The sequence below is a fragment of the Paralichthys olivaceus genome, chromosome 19 (genome assembly GCF_024713975.1).
Source record: "Paralichthys olivaceus isolate ysfri-2021 chromosome 19, ASM2471397v2, whole genome shotgun sequence".
Taxonomy (NCBI): Eukaryota; Metazoa; Chordata; class Actinopteri; order Pleuronectiformes; family Paralichthyidae; genus Paralichthys; species Paralichthys olivaceus.
Window position 1 is genome coordinate 130065 of NC_091111.1, and position 12838 is coordinate 142902.

Sequence of the window (12838 nt, forward strand, 5' to 3'; positions counted from 1 at the left end):
AAAGCTGACCTTGAATTATGATCAGTCACAATCAAATTGTCATATATCACAAATCATAAACTGGATTTATTTTCATAATTAATTATGGATAAAATTACAAAGTATGTTGCAGAAATCTGAAATGGATATCTATATAATTGAGCATTGTACAAGTTACATTGTACAAGTACATGTTCTACTGAATAAGGGATCAGCCACTTGCTATCTGTAAACCCCCAACCCCCAAGTGAATCTCCTTATATTATGCTAGGTGTTGTTTGGGCAAAGAAAAAATTAAAAGAAAAAAAGTCTAATTTTTGCATTTTAGCAGGTGCTCTTAATAAAAATGTTCCCTTTTTAGCACCATGCATCTTATCCACTGAAATATCTGTCTCTGTATTTTTAACAGTTCATCAGAGAGGATGATGGGAGCTCATATATAGTCAGTGGGAGTGGGGTGGTCAGCGATCCTGACACCACTCACAAGGACAGTGTTCCTCAGTCCTGGCAGCTCTACTCCAGTCCTGTCAATCACACAATAGGAGGCGTGGCTTACTTCCAGGTCACTGAGCATAAGATGACAGTCACCTTCATGCAGACTAATGGGAAATGTTTACCGCACAGAGCTGCCAAAACGTATAGTCAGAAGTAATGGAATGCTCTAAAACTGAAGATATGATTACTGATATCTTTGGGAGATGGCATGTTACTATTAAGTGAAATGTGTATATTCATAGTATTTTGTACTGTATGTAATGTTTTACACATGTAACAAAATATAAACTGTTTTATGTCTTTTGTTGTGCATTGTATTTCATGATGGAGGCCTCAATGTGCAGGATGAATTATAGCTCTACTTGCATACAAGTAAGTAGTAGAGCAATAGTAGAGCCAAGTAGAGCATTGTTAGGTTTGCAACCAAAACATCTGCTCTGCCATTTTCACTCAAAATTGGACCAAATTAATATTTGATTGTCATATTACTGCTTTTATTTGTTCAAGTTTTTATTTACTTTGCTTGCTTTTCAGTCAAAGCACTTCCGTTTTTTTAAAGTGCTATATGAATAAAGTGTATTACTAGTAGTAGTAGTAGTAGTATCAATATTATTATTATTATTATAGTATTCAAGTGAGTTTACTATGAGTGAGTGACGACAACAAGTTTCTGGAATCAGTGTGGGCGCCCATCTGCCTTGACTAGAGGAGAATAATGGAGGAGAGGAGAGATGAGTGGATAAGAGGGGAGAGAAGAGAGAGAGAGAGACAGAGAGAGACCGTTGTCATAAAAATATAAATATAATGAATAGTGATACATTGAGATGCAATTATATTATTAATAATAACAGTTTATCATCATCATCATAATCATAATATGGTGGTAGTATTAGTAGTGAAATTTGGAGAGAGAGGGAGAGAGATAGAGAGATGGAAGCACAAACAATGGACTTTAGTTACATGAAGTAATATGAGAAAAATATGGGGCCACAGGCACAGTTCAGTGCATGTTGGGAGTTGTAGAAGAAAATTGTTGTTGTTTTCTCTATTTCTTTTGATATTTTTATGCACCTTTCAAGTTCCTGCTTTTCTTCATGACATCGATCTTTGTGTTTACTGTATCTACTTTCCCAGGAGGATGGCTTTTGAGACAGCTTTCCTGCTGCTTCCCCAAACCTTTTATAGTTTGTTTTGGGGACATTGAGCAAGCCCGCTGTAGACGACCTGAGGGAATGATTCGTAACATATTCCGATAAACAGTCAGAGATGTATGACGGTGCTGTACCATTAAGAGAATTAAAAACAAGTAAAATAATTTTAAAATCAATCCTCAGTGATGCTAGAAGCCAGTGTAAAGACACTAAAATAAAAGTAATATGGAATCTTTTCCTATTTCTCATTAAAACCATGGCTGCTGGATTTTGCAAAAGCTGTAGGCGATCGATGGATTTTTTCGGTAAACCTGAATATAGTGCATTACAGTAGTCCAGGCGAGAAAGTATAAAAGCATGAATCAACTTTTGGCAGTTTCCAAAGTGAGGAACAGTCTTACTCTTGCAATGTTTCTTAAATGATAAAAGGCAATCTTTGTGACATTGTTTATGTGTGGATTAAAATCTAGTCCTGAGTAACACCCAGGTTCTTTATTTTTGATTTGTTTTGCTGCTCCAACTTTGCTGATAATCTTTTGTCCTTGAACATCAGTACCAATTACAAGATTTTCAGTTTTATTTTCACAGGCAATTTATAACTTGGTTTGGCGCATCAGAGTCATCTGGCACTAAATAAGGGAAGACACATGATGGATCAGATTTTTCTAACAAAAAGTAATTTATAAAGAACTAAAACAAAAAAGAAATTCAACTGATAAGGCTGACAGGAACTGAATTCCAGACCAAAACAAGATCAAATTAATGCTACAGAAATCAAAACTCATCTGAATGGCAGGATGAGCATGGCTATTATTATATGAGGCAGTGGCCAGCTACCTCTACTTCACTGATGGTCCCCAGCTCCAGTTAATGTAAAACTTAGAGAGTTTTAGATAAAGGACCCATGCGTAGCAACCTAACAAAAACCAGTGCCATGTTTAGATGACTAAATTACGAGTTTTGATTTGCATATGATGCTTGCATCTTTTGAAGAGAGCCATGTGGTATATCTAGACATACTCCCAGACCAGCCAACCATTTTATTTAACCCGAGAAGGGACATTGCGATTGACTGCTTTTTTTTCAGCTACACCCACACACACACACACAGCAATACACCCAGTGTCCTGTCAGATCCGGCTTTAACTGATTCTTTGCTTTGCCACGAATAAAACAGGGTATATAGGGATACATCCTGTTTCCATCCTTTTGCACAACTTTCATTTCAATTCCATTTAGATGCTCCAGTCTATTCATGTAGAATATAACACTGTTGACATCAAGAAGCTATAGAGATTTTAACTGCATGCTTGGTTTTGAGCAAAAATACTTCACAATGTCTTATTTGGTGTGTAAGTTCACACAGAATACCAATGAAAAGTAAATGCCACCAAAACTTCAGTGTCAGGACTAGACTACTGCTGTGTGTGTTGCTCTCCACTGACGCATCTGGCATACAGGCAAGTCCAGATCAGTCAGTTCTATTAAATTGGTCTTAGAGATGTGGACTTTCTGCAGAAAACACAGAATGGAAAACATGCAGTTTGTAATGAGTAAAAATGTATGCCTGTTTGAGACCGATATCGTGATGTCTCCTTTTACTCACCTTTCCAGTGCTTTTGTTTTTCCGATAGGTGACTTTATAGTGCAGCTGGTCAGCAAAGATGTCCCTGATGTTCAGCTGGTGGCCATCTTTAAACAGGGCGGTGAGTGGGTCAGTCACATACAGGGTGGTTTTCTTTTGGCTTTCAATCACCTCCAGCTTGAAGTCAGGTTTGCCTATCTCAGCTGTGGAGAAGGGAGGGAGACTGTCACCTGTGCGTGTACACCACTGTATGACTGTTAAAATGTAAGCCTATTTCTTATGTTCTCAGGTTATATGACTGTAAATGTTGTTTACTCTTAGCGACACAAGAGGGCGCAAGAGCACACACAATAATTAATGTGATGAATGTTCATGTATTGTATGTGACCTAATCGACTTCCCGTACATGGACATTTTTATGCGTGACTTTTCATATTCCAGTCAGTCCGCGCTCAACCCAACTGGCAGATGGCCACATTTCATTGTTCCTAAATAAATGTCCTTAAATGAGAGAAGTCGTCAGACTCCTTCCTACGCATCGTCAGCAGCACCACTCTGCTGATAAAACTCAACAGGTTATGGGCCCAGGAGACGTTTGGAGGAGAAAATAGTCGACGAAAGCCAAGAAAGTTGCAACGGATCACGTGCTGAAGAAGGCTGCTAACCTGAGGAGAGGGGCAAGCTAGCATGGCAGAGCAACGAAGGGCAAGTAGCAGCAGGCTACATCGACAGGTATTCGACGGCAACGAGGCAAAGTATGAAGTTTGGGAAACTAAATTGTTGGGACACTTTCGTTTATTAGGGCTGAAAGACACTGTGTTGAATGAGCCAGTAACAGAAGCTGAAATAGCAGCAGATCCTGATAAAAACGCGGACGTGTATGCAGAGTTGATCCTACTGCTAGATGACAAAAGTCTGTCTCTGGTAATGAGAGATGCGCAAGATGATGGCAGAAAAGCATTACATATTCTGAGAGAATATTATGCAGGGAAGGGAAAGCCTCGTATAATTAGTTTGTACACCACACTGACCTCACTTCAAAAGTCCATCGGCGAAAGTGTAATGGACTATATCATTAGAGCAGAGACCGCCATAACTGCTCTGAGAAGCGCGGGAGAAACGCTGGGGGACAGTTTGCTGGTGGCTATGGTGCTGTAGGGATTGCCAGAGAGCTTCAAGCCATTCGCAATTCATGTGGCGCACACCTACGACAACATCACATTTGCTGACTTCAAGACCAAATTGCGGAGTTTCGAGGAAACCGAGAACATCAGAGCAACCGGGTCGAACGACGACAGCGTGATGAAGACCCAGGGGAGAACCGGACGGCGACCTCCCAGTAGCAGCGCACATGGACCAGGCAAAGACGACAGGGAGATGGTGTGCTTCAAGTGCGGGACCAAGGGGCACCGAGCGAGAGCGTGTCGACAGAAGACGTGGTGTAGTGTTTGCAAAAATGACACACACAGGGACGCGACATGCAGACGAAAAGACAAAGACAGAGACCGAAGGGACGGCGTGAGCAAAGTGTCGGAGAATGCTGAGGTAAAGGAGGACTTCGCGTTCAAGATGGTGGACGGACGGGCCAGTGACCAGCGGCAGCCGGCGCGCACCATCCAGGAGAGGGGCCTGATGGTGGACACCGGGGCCACATCCCACGTCATCAACGACATCGCCTTGTTCACAAGTTTCGACAGCACCTTCAGGCCGGAGACTCACAGCGTCGAGTTGGCTGATGGGACCAGATGCAGCGGCGTCGCTCAGCAGAGAGGCACGGCAGTGGTTACCCTCATCGACAGCAGTGGACGGCGGTGCAATGCGAAACTGTTGGACGCTCTGTATGTGCCGTCGTACCCGCAGAACATTTTCTTGGTGAAGGCAGCAACCACGAATGGGTCTACAGTCGTCTTCAAAGAAAGCAATGATGTCTTGATAACCAGATATGGTACCAGGTTTGACATTCATGTGTTTGGCAGGTTGTACTACCTGCACACTGAGATTGAGTCCACTGATGATAAGTGTAATGCAACCCACGACATCCAAGCATGGCATGAGATACTAGGCCACTGTAATTATGATGATGTGCTTAGGTTACATGATGTTGTTGATGGTATGCAGATCAAGGGGAAAATGAGTAAGCCTGAGCAAGAGTGTGAAGTGTGTATTCAAGGGAAGTTTACACAAACTAGAAATAGGAATCCCGATGCCAGAGCAAAGGCTCCTTTAGAAATGATACACACAGACCTTGCAGGTCCAATAGCCACTGAGTCATTAGATGGGTACAAATATGCACAGTCTTTTACTGATGATTATTCAAATACAGTGTTTGTTTACTTTCTAAAGAAAAAGAGTGATGCAGTGCAGGCAACTGAAAAATTCCTTGCAGATGTATCCCGTTATGGGAAGGTGAAGTGTATGCGATCTGATAATGGAACTGAGTTCACAGGTGGTGATTTCCAGGCACTGCTGAGGAAAAGCAAAATTAGGCATGAGACGACAGCTCCGTACTCACCGCACCAAAATGGAACAGCAGAACGTGGGTGGCGTACTCTTTTCGAGATGGGCAGGTGCATGCTAATTGAAAGTGAGTTACCAAAACACCTTTGGCACTTCGCAGTACAAACAGCCGCAATGGTACGCAACAGATGCTTGAACAAGCGCACAGGGCTGACTCCTTACGAGATGTTGACAAACAAAAAGCCCAATGTGTCCAGAATGCAACGATTTGGGTCTGTTTGCTACACTTATAAGCAGGAAAAGGGGAAGCTTGACTCAAGGTGTGATCAGGGGCTTTTGTGGGGTACGACAAAAATAGCCCAGCGTATTTAGTGTATCACTCAAATACAAACAAAGTGCAAAAACACAGGCTGGTGAAATTTGTGAGCAAAACAGCTTCAGAAAAACAAACACAGACAGATGAGCCAGATCTAATTGATGACAGTGTGGGGCACAGAGTCAGGACTAGGGGGACGCAGGGGGTCAACAGGAGTGCAGAAAAGGCTCTAGAGCAAAATGAACCCGGTGAAAGTCCAGATTGCGATAGTCCAAGGGCAGCAAATGAGTCTACTGAGAGTAGGCGGTATCCAACAAGAGAAAGGAGGGCACCAAATTACCTAGGCGAATTTGTGACAGAAGACAGTGATAGTGACGGGATGCATGTCACAGTAGACTACTGCTGCAGAGCAGTTTGTGGCATTCCGCAAACTTATGGTGAAGCAATGCAGTCAGACAATTCAAAAGAATGGAGAAAAGCAATGAATGAGGAAATCCAGTCTCTAAATGAGAATAAAACCTTTACCCCGACAACACTACCCGTGGGCAAGAAACCAGTGGGGGGTAGGTGGGTTTACGCAATCAAGTCTGGTGTAGATGGGAATGACCAGTACAAAGCTCGATTTGTCGCCAAGGGCTACAGCCAGAAAATGGGTGTAGACTATGGGGAAACGTTTTCACCTACAGCAGATCTAACCAGTGTTAGAATTTTGCTACAGAAGGCAGTGCAGGAAAATTTACTGGTCCACCAAATGGACGTGAAAACCGCGTTCTTACACGCCCCCATAGACCACGAAATCTACATCAATCCACCAGAGGGCTATGAAGAAAAAGAGGGTGTAGTCTATAGGCTAGAGAAATCGCTTTATGGTCTCAAACAGTCTGGAAGAAACTGGAACAGGGTTTTACATGATTCCTTAACTGAAAATGGTTTCACACAAAACCAAGCTGACCACTGTGTTTATTCTCAAGAGTCTAAAGAAGGGAAAGTGATCTTAATTGTGTGTGTAGATGACTTGATCATCGCTGCAAGCGATGAAGGAAAACTGAAAAAGGTGAAAGGGATGCTTGCAAAGCAATTCAAGATGAAAGATTTGGGGCAACTCAAACATTTTCTTGGTATTGATTTTGATTTTTCTGATGAATGCATTAAGATGTCACAAGAGAAGTACACTCACAAAATTCTACAGTGTTTCAACATGTCAGAATGCAGGGTGAGAGATACTCCTTGTGAGCAAAAGCTCGAATACAGTAATGATGCAGTCAAAATGACAGATATCAGGATGTACAGAGAGGCCGTGGGCAGTCTGATATACCTGACGACCTGCACTAGGCCTGATCTGAGTTTTGTGGTGAGCAGGCTGTCACAGTACCTAGATGAGCCTACAGAGGAGCAATGGGTTACTGTGAAGCATGTCCTGCGATACCTTAAAGGTACAGCAGACAAAGGTTTAACCTTTAGGAGAAGCACTGAGAATCTTGGTATGAAAGCCTACAGTGATGCAGACTGGGCGGCTGATACCAGTGATCGCCGCAGTACCACAGGATACTGTGTTAGTCTTAGTGAAAACAGTGCACTTGTTTCATGGAAGACAAAGAAGCAACCTACTGTTGCACTTTCCACATGCGAAGCAGAGTATATGGCACTTGCTTCTACTGTTCAGGAATGCCTTTACCTAGAACAATTACTGGAGAATATGGATGGTTACCAATACACACAAACGGTAATACATGAAGACAATCAGGGGACGATTGCTCTTGCCAGAAATCCTGTGAATAGAAAGCGTTGTAAACACATAGACATTAGGTATCACTTTATTAGGTCTACTGTGAATGAGGGTAAGGTGAATTTAATGTACTGTGCTACTGATGAAATGGTCGCTGATGTGATGACGAAGCCTGTCAGCAAGTTCAAACTGGGAAAGTTTGCAGGTCTTCTTTTTGGTGACTAATATGTGTAAGCCAAAGGTACACATTTGTTCGATCTTGTTTTGGTGTTTTTGTGTAACCAACCTGAGTACAAGTGGGGGTGTTAAAATGTAAGCCTATTTCTTATGTTCTCAGGTTACATGACTGTAAATGTTGTTTACTCTTAGCGACACAAGAGGGCGCAAGAGCACACACAATAATTAATGTGATGAATGTTCATGTATTGTATGTGACCTAATGGACTTCCCGTACATGAACATTTTTATGCGTGACCTTTCATATTCCAGTCAGTCCACGCTCAACCCAACTGGCAGATGGCCACATTTCATTGTTCCTAAATAAATGTCCTTAAATGAGAGAAGTCGACAGACTCCTTCCTACGCATCGTCAGCAGCACCACTCTGCTGATAAAACTCAACAATCTCTCATGGAAGTTACCATTTTAATTATGTTAGAGGCCAAAAAATTGTGAGCATTGACAACGCTGAAGCCATTTTTAGATATGACAGGTAAAGTGAGCAGTATTGGCTACAGAGTTTACCCATAGTCTGACTTTCAAACATGCACAAAACAACAGGAGGTTCTCTGCACAGACATGTTCACAACAGCAACACACACACAAACACTCTCTCTCACAGTGCTTTCACATTGAACGGAAGCGCATTGCATTCACTTGAAAAAAAAAAAAACTCTGTTTACAATGCATGTCTAAATCAATATTTTTTTCAGTTTTTCTGACTTTTTTTTTCCATTTTTTGGAGTAATTTTTCTTCTGTTTTTTGGACTATTTTTTTTTTTCTGCGTTCAGAGAGCATTTGAAACAATAGACGCTTTCATTCCTTTATTGAGAGCTAGATGTAATGGAAACAAACATGACCTACTTGTTTAGTTTAATCAAGTTTTACTTTGATCTGGGTTTAAGACACTGGGAGATAGTCCTGTCTTTAAGTCATATAGAGGGTATTATCATTAGTTTGTCGAATCTACGCAGGCACCTGAGGACTTTGCGGTTGCTCAGAAGGAAAGCCTATTCAGATCTGCTGAGATGGGGCATGTATGTGCGGGCAGGAGTCACCATAGGTCCATGGGAGTCACTTGCAGGTTGGAGGTTCCGAGGGAGTTCGAAGTATCTCGATAATTCAGAAATTCAGAAAAAAAACTACTCCGAAAAACAGATAAGAATTACTGTGAAAAACAGAAGAAAAAAAATTGTCAGAAAAACAGAAAAAAATATTCAGAAAAACAGAAAAAAATATTCAAAAAAACAAACCAAAAAATAAATTACTCAGAAAAAACTGTTTTTTTTTTTTTTTCAAGTGAATGCAATACACTTCCGTAGAATTCTACGGACATTATACTAGGAGGCCAGGAGGAGAAAGTCTGCAAAAACTGGGGAGCGTCTCACTTGGACATTTGCATTCACACATGCACCTCCTCTGGCAAATATACTGAGGAACTGCTGAGTTTGGTGCATGTCAGAAAGCAGCTTGAGAAAGACAGAGCTGAGCTGCAACAAGAGGTCATTGGGAAGGACCGGAGCCCTGACGGGCTCTGGGACAATTTAACAGCTGTTATTTCCAACACATTTTGTCAATTAGAAAAAAGTCTTCACGAGTGTAGCAGAAGAACGTACTGTCTTTGTAGGGGCAGAACCGTGGTGTGCTGGTGTGAGGGGACTCAATGAGGTCAGTGGTGGCCCCCTCGGGGTTTCGGACAGGACGTCAGCTGTGTAGTAGGCGTTCAGGTCAGTCAGAGAGCTGGACAGATCACACACTGTTTCTGTGGTCTGGATACAGTGAGGAGTCCTCTGATTGTTCCCTGAAACCCTGTAAAATTTGACAAGTTTCATATGGACATGAATGATGGATGAAAATAGTCTTATTTAGTCTATAATAGACACCAGATGAGCAATAAATTAGGTCTTAAGTCTGTCTAGTCTGGGTATCATTTATAACGCATACAGTCAGAAATAAATAATTTATTATCTGTGCAAAATAACATTGATGTGAATATACTGTGGAACAATGAGCTGAAAGAGCTGTTTGCAGCTGTTGGCATTTGTTAATTCTATTTGATTGTTGACATTGCTCTTGCCTCTTTCATTTTTCTCTTATTGAATCACAAAGGTCAATTGTCTTTTAGTTATCTTACTATTTAAAGAGCTCTGGCCTAAAATATACATTCCAGTAAAAGCTTTTACTGAATCAATAATGGAAAGACTCATTCCTGCAAGGTCACATAGCGGGAAAGTGTGAGGGCATTTGCTTTCCGTGGACACACTGACAAGATGAATGTTTCTGGGAATTAAATGCCATTTGTTAAAAGAGTTAAAGGGTGAGGGTTCGGATGCAGGTACTTACGTAGAGTACTCCACAGTGTAGCTGTAAGTGGCTGATGGTTTTGGTTCCCAGGACAAAATGGTTTTAAAGTTGGTTGATTTCCAATTTTGTGCTTGGGGATAGGAGCCTGGAAAATGAGACAATTTGTGTAAGATACTATACTAACATGATTTAAATGAAGGTTATAGTGACACACAAATGTTGACTCCTGTCATTATGAAAGAAAACAATACACCAAAGGTGTTTTATATACTTTATTAACTTATACAAGTAATTTCCATAGGTGAGCTGTACAGGGGACTGTCACACAGTGATAGGGCCTTAGTGCCATAAGTTTTAAACTATTAAAGGCCCAGTGTGTAAGATTTAAGTGAAAGGGAACTATTATTTAATGTAGAATAATTCTCATAATGTTTTCACTAGTTTATTTCATCTAAATTGTATGAATTGTAGTTTCCTTACCCCAGAAAAGGCCCTTTAAATTTAAATACTTCGAGGGGACCCTCTCTACAGAGGCCACTATGTTTTTTACATTAGTCCAGACTGAACAAACTAAACACCTTTTGAGTTTTCATGACAATTAAAGGCTGCTTCAGTTTCTTTTTCATGTTTGGAAAGAGAGCGTGAGGTGAGGGGTAATCAGTTGCAAAATGCAATTTCAACACTAGATATCACAAAATTCTACACACTGAACACTATTTAACACTAAACTACACTTTTAAGTAATAAACACTTAACACCTTAATTGAGGCCCGTCACAATATGTAGGACTACACACATTCATTAGAGAGAAAAAAGCTTTGCACAAATGAGGCACTGTGGACCAGAAAAAATTAAAAAAGCCACAAGTTCAGATACAGCACTTTGTCAGTGAGATAAGATAATGTTAATGTTGTGAATAGAGCACGTTGCGATTGTCAGTGTAAAATATCCTTGGTCCTATATTTTATTGGACTGACTGTTCTGTCACAACCACAAATGTGTGGTTTTTATGATTACAAAGCAGCAGTAGAAAGTGTGGCGCCCAAAGAACATAAGAGAAGGGCTGTTTTTATATCAGCAGTCTGTTACCTTACCTTACCTGAGTCAGATCAGTCATTCAGTCATTTCTTATTAACAACAGCTATATACAGTGTGGTAAGTCATTGCTGTTTCTTCGCAGTATGAGCAAATACTGAGAAGAAACAGCAGTCCCCCCCCCCCCCCCCCTCATGTTACATAATGTTTTAGGTACTAACAAATACCTCAACATTAAATTGTTACAGGTAATCTTAAATTCTTAAATGTGATTTACAGCCTATAAAGCACGAGTGTCCACTGGTGTTCAAACATTTTTTTTCAAATATTAATCCTACAAAGTGTGTAGTGACTTGTACTGAAAACTCTATAAGACATGAAAACTGTAAAGAGTATTTCTATGTGTGCCGGAAATCTAAACATAAACACTAAATGAATGACTGTATGCTGCTCCTCCAGTGACCTGTTCATGTAGATCTGTTCATGTGAATCCAACTTTACATTTGCTATACATTTACATTTTCACACTCACAATACTACAAAACAAACTGCTCCACACAGAGAATCATAGTATTTGATATTGTATGTACATATCATATGTCGCGCTACTACAATTTGACTTTAAGGTCATTTGAGAGAACGCGTGGAATGAAGGGCGAGCAGCGTGGACTCACCTGAGGCGGAGCGTGTGGAGAGAAAGAAGAGTGTAGAGACGAGAGCTGCTGTGACTGACATCATCTCCTCTGATGTATTCCTAAAGGTTCTGTTCTGTGTCTGTGCTGCTACTGAGCGAGTACCCTGTGCAGTCTGTCGATCGTCTGACTCTCTTGCTGGAAACCAGTGGTTTTAGCAACAAGCGGGGCATAGCCAAATATGGAGCGTCACCAGACTGACACAGCCACAGTATTGCAAATTACTATACAGCATGCTGTCCTGCTGAGGTCATCCGCCACGTAATCAACCTTACTGATGTATTATTAGTTATTATTGTTATTCATATTATTGTTGTTATTATTATTATTATTGTTGTTGTTGTTATTGTTGTTGTTATTATTATTTCGACGTTTTGGTCAGTCAGCATATAATTATTGGACACCAACCAATCACAGCTATGAAATCAGCTCTATTCATTCATTCATTCTCTCACTTCACCTGGCAGATTCTTTGAAATCAAGTGAAAGAAAGAAACATGGAACATCTGTAACAAATTCCAAGTAAGTAACTGAGGCTGATTTCAGAAAAACCATTGTTGCAACAAAGTCCTCAAATTACAATGCATGCTCCAAATCAAGGGCTTCTATTACCTCAACACAAAAGGCCTGATATAACAAGTTTTCTTGTTCTGTGAAGGTGAGAGACAGTTTATAGGCCAACGTTACAATAGTCCACCTGAGTCGCAGTGGTTTCTGTGAATATTTCTGCTACCAACACCTGAACTCTTCTTCAGTATTCAACAGTTCAACATTCATTCCACGCTGCTCTACAACCCTCACAGACAAAAGAGATCAAATAATCAGGCACATGCAAAAACTTACATATTGCAACCTTGTAATGGTTGACTTGTTATTTTT

At 40.8% G+C, this 12838-nt stretch overlaps 1 pseudogene; it reads right to left on the reverse strand.

The window, feature by feature from the left end:
* Window positions 1-2905: 2905 nt before the first annotated feature.
* LOC138405543 (tissue factor-like) lies at window positions 2906-12140 on the reverse strand (annotated as a pseudogene).
* Between the last annotated feature and the right edge of the window lie 698 nt (window positions 12141-12838).